Consider the following 5,034-nt stretch of genomic DNA (forward strand, 5'->3'; position numbering starts at 1 on the left):
GACGGTGCTCACTGAGTCTGTACCTAGTCAATGTTTTCCTCAGTTTTCTATCAGTCACAGTGGTCAGATAGTCTGCCACCATGTACTGTCTGTTTAGAGCCAAATAGCATTGAAGTTTACTTAGATTTTTTGTGGTGTCTTTCCAATAGGTTATATATTTTTCTTTTTGTTTTGTGATGATTTGGTTGGGCCAGATTTTCTGAGGGCTGTCCCGAGGCTCTATGGGGTTGGTTTGGGTTGGTGAACTGAGCCTCAGAACCAGCTGGCTGAGGGGACTCTTCTCTGGTTTCATCTCTTGACATTGTAGAGCTGTGTGATGGAATGTTTTAGGGTCACTTGTTTTTAGATGGTTGTAAAATTTGATGGCTCTTTTTTCTATTCGAATGAGGAGGGGGTATTGGCCCAATTCTGCCCTACATGCGTTATTTGGAGTTTTTCTTTGTACTTGCAATACAGTCTTGCAAAACTCTGCATGCAATATTTCAGTTGGATGTTTGTCCCATTTAGTAAATTCATTATTAGAGAGTGGACCCCATACTTCACTGCCATATAGAGCAATTGGTTCTATAACTGATTGAAAAATTTTGAGCCAGATTCTAATTGGAATTTCAATTTTGATGTTCCTTTTAATGGCATAGAATGCTCTTCTTGCTTTGTCTCTCAGCTCATTCACAGCCATGTGAAAGCTACCTGTGTTGCTGATATTTAGTCCTAGATATGTGTAGTTTTTGGTGTGTTCTAATAGAACTGTGTCCAAATAGAATTTATATTTGTCATCCTTATTTTCCGACCTTTTTTGGAATATCATTATATTCGTTTTTTTAGGTTAACGGTCAGAGCCCAGGTCTGACAGAACCTGTGAAGACGATCTAGGTGCTGCTGTAACCCCTCTTTAGTGGGAGACAGCAGCACCAGGTCATCTGCGTACAGCAGACACTTGATTTCAGTGTTGTGTAGGGTGATACCAGGTGCTGCCGATTCTTCTAATGTTTTTGCCAATTCATTAATGTAGATGTTAAATAATGTTGGACTTATTGGGCAGCCCTGTTTCACTCCCCGCCCCTGAGAGAAGAAGTCTGTTTGCTTGTTGCCAATTTTAACCACACATTTGTTTTTAGTGTACATTGATTTAATAAAATCATATGTTTTCCCTCCAATACCACTTTCTATTAGTTTATAAAAAAGACCTTCGTGCCAAATTGAATCAAATGCTTTCTTGAAATCTACAAAACACGAGTAGATTTTGCCTTTGTTTTGGTTAACTTGTTTATCAATTAGAGTGTGGAGGGTGTAAATGTGGTCTGTTGTACGATCATTTTTTAGAAATCCAATCTGGCTTCTGCTCAGGACGTTGTGTTCGTCAAGGAAATGATGTAGTCTGCTATTTATAATACTGCAGAGAATTTTCCCCTAGTTGCTGTTAACGCAAATTCCTCTGTAATTATTTGGGTCAAATTTGTCTCCATTTTTATAGATTGGTGTGATCAATCCCTGGATCCAAATATCGGGGAAAATACCTGCAGTGAGGATAATGTTGAAGAGTTTGAGTATAGCCAATTTGAATTTGTGGTCTGTATATTTGATCATTTCATTTAAAATACCATCAGCACCACAGGCCTTTTTGGGTTGGAGATTGCATAGTTTTTCCAATAATTCTTCTTCTGTAATTGGGGTATCTACAGGATTCTGATAGTCTTTGACTGCTAATTCAAGGATTTGTAATTTTTCTTGTATATCTTTTTGTTCTGGGCTCTTTGTTATATTGCTGTAGAGGTTTGCAAAGTGATTTCTCCACATATCCCCATTTTGGATAGCCAATTCCTCATGATGAGGTTTGTTTAATTTATTCCAATTCTCCCAGAAGTGGTTTGATTCTATGGATTCCTCAATTCCAACCAGCTGATTTCTAATGTGCTGTTCCTTTTTTGTTCTTAGGGTGCGTTTGTATTGCTTCAGTGTTTCCCCATATTGAAGGCGTATATTTTTGTTGTCTGGTTCTCTGTGTTTTTGATTAGATATATTTCTCAATGACTTTCTTAGATTTTTGCAATCATTATCAAACCATTTTTCATTATCTGTTATTTTTGGTTTGCTCTTATGCTTCTTTAGATTAGCCAAGGAGGCTAATTTGTCAAATATAAAGTTTATGTTCCTAACGGCCAAATTTACACCTTCATTGCTGAAGGAGAATGTTAAGGCTAAAAAGTTGTCCAGGAGAGATTGTATTTTTTGGCTACTAATTGCTTTTTGGTAGATGTCTGTACTGTTTGCACTCCATCTATAGGCTTGTTTAGTACCATGTAATTTATTGGGCCGTGATGCTTCATGGTTGGGTTCTGCTCTTCTCAGATACACTGTGATTTTACTGTGGTCTGAGAGAGGTGTTAGTGGGCTGACTGTGAAGGCTCTGAGAGACTCTGGGTTTAGGTCGGTGAGGAAGTAGTCTACAGTGCTGCTGCCAAGGGATGAGCTGTAGGTGTACCTACCAAAAGAGTCTCCTCTCAGCCTGCCATTGACTATGTACAGACCCAGTGTTCGACAGAGCCTCAGGAGCTGTACTCCGTTTTTGTTTTTCACTTTGTCATAGTTGTTTCTGTGGGGGTATGTGGGGAGGGAAAGGTTATTGCTTCACGGTAGGTGTTTATCCCCATGACTGTTAATAGTGTCTTGTTCTTCTGCTGTTCTAGCATTCAGGTCTCCACAGACCAGTACGTTGCCTTGGGCCTGAAAGTGACTAATTTCCCCCTCTAGAATGGAGAAACTCTCTTCATTGAAGTAGGGTGACTCTGAGGGGGGAATGTATGTGGCACAGAGGAAGATGTTTTTATCTGTCAAGATAGCCTCCTTGTTGATTTTTAACCAGATAAAGAATTCTCCTGTTTTGATCAATTCGATTGAATTAATTAGTTCAGATTTATACCATATTAACATTCCCCCTGAGTCTCTGCCCTGTTTGATTCCTTTTAATTTAGTGGATGGTATGATTATCTCCCTATAACCTAGTGGACAGCCAGTGGAAACATCACCTCTGCACCATGTTTCCTGTAGTACTACAATATCAACATCATCCATTTCTTTCAGGAAGTCTGGGTTTCTGCTCTTTAGCCCAAAAGCAGAGGACTTCAATCCTTGTAAATTCCAACATGCAACGTAAAAAGACTTCATAACTTTTTTTTCTCTCTTTCTTTTCTTTACCTTTCAAAATGAGACAAACATTCACAATCCAAGAAGAACCATTAAAACAGGATTTTTCAATTAAAGTAAACTCTTATTTTGCAAATGTGATTTGTTTATCATTTAAGATAGAATTTGTGTCATGCCACTTGGGTGGATGTAGTGTGAGGATGGTGGTGTTCTTGTGCTCATCTTACCATGACCCTCGGCCTATCACATGTGAGCATAGTAGACTCAGCATTTGTTTAATGTCACTGATTTGGTTGGTGGGGGCTGGGCCAGTTGCTCCTCTCACAGCCTGTGCGTAGCTCTGCCTGCTGGGCTGTGGCTCCTCCAGGTGTGTGTCTGCGGTGGGGAGGAGGGGGGTGGTAGGCCTCATCTGGGTGGCTCTGAAGCTGGGCTGGGGTGGTCTGTGCTGCGCTGGCTGTGGTGGGCATTGAGGTTGGTGGTGCTGTGGTCGTGGCTGGGGGGTCCAGGGTGCTGGTCCGGGGTGTTGTCTCGGTGATCTCGGCGGGGTGGAGATTGCTCCGCTGTTCCTGTCTCTGTCTCTGTCTCTGTGTCTCTCTCTGTTTCTCTCTCTCTCTCTGTCTCTCTCTCTCTCTCTGTCTCTCTCTCTCTCTCTCTCTCTCTCTCTCTCTCTCTGTGTCTCTCTCTGTCTCTCTCTGTCTCTCTCTGTCTCTCTCTGTCTCTCTCTGTCTCTCTCTGTCTCTCTCTCTCTCTGTCTCTGTCTCTGTCTCTGTCTCTCTCTCTCTCTCTCTCTCTCTCTCTCTCTCTCTCTCTCTCTCTCTCTCTCTGTCTCTCTCTCTCTCTCTCTCTGTCTGTCTCTGTCTCTCTCTCTCTCTCTCTGTCTCTCTCTGTCTCTCTCTCTCTCTGTCTCTCTGTCTCTCTGTCTCTCTCTCTGTCTCTCTGTCTCTGTCTCTGTCTCTGTCTCTGTCTGACATCCTGTACCAACTACACTTATCCTCTCAGAAGGTACTCGTTGATAATGCAGGGTTAGTGAAGAGGCGACTCCGGGATGCTGGCCTTCTAGGCAGATTCCTCTGTCCAGTGTCTGTGTTCTTTAGCCCATCTTAATCTTTTCTATTTATTGGCTAGTCTGAGATATGGCTTTTTCTTTGCAACTCAGCCTAGAAGGCCAGCATCCCGGAGTCGCCTCTTCACTGTTGACATTGAGACTGGTGTTTTGCGGGTACTATTTAATGAAGCTGGCAGTTGAGGACTTGTGAGGCATCTGTTACTCAAACTAGACACTCTAATGTACTTGTCTTTTTGCTCAGTTGTGCACCGGGGCCTCCCACTCCGCTTCCTATTCTGGTTAGGGCCAGTTTGCGCTGTTCTGTGAAGGGAGTAGTACACAACGTTGTACAAGATCTTCAGTTTCTTGGCAATTTCTCGCATGGAATAGCCTTCATTTCTCAGAACAAGAATAGACTGACGAGTTTCAGAAGAAAGTTCTTTGTTTCTGGCCATTTTGAGTCTGTAATCGAACCCACAAATGCTGATGCTCCAGATACTCAACTAGTCTAAAGGCCAGTTTTATTGCTTCTTTAATCAGAACAACAGTTTTCAGCTGTGCTAACATAATTGCAAAAGGGTTTTCTAATGAACAATTAGCCTTTTAAAATTATAAACTTGGATTAGTTAACACAACGTGCCATTAGAACACAGGAGTGATGGTTGCTGATAATGGGCCTCTGTAGATATTCCATAAAAAATCAGCCGTTTCCAGCTACAATAGTCATCTACAACATTAACAATGTCTACACTGTATTTATGATCAATTTGATGTAAATTAATGGACCAAAAAATGTGCTTTTCTTTCCAAAACAAGGACATTTCTAAGTGACCCCAAACTTTTGA

Source organism: Salvelinus namaycush, unplaced genomic scaffold (assembly GCF_016432855.1).
Source record: "Salvelinus namaycush isolate Seneca unplaced genomic scaffold, SaNama_1.0 Scaffold2683, whole genome shotgun sequence".
Classification (NCBI taxonomy): domain Eukaryota; kingdom Metazoa; phylum Chordata; class Actinopteri; order Salmoniformes; family Salmonidae; genus Salvelinus; species Salvelinus namaycush.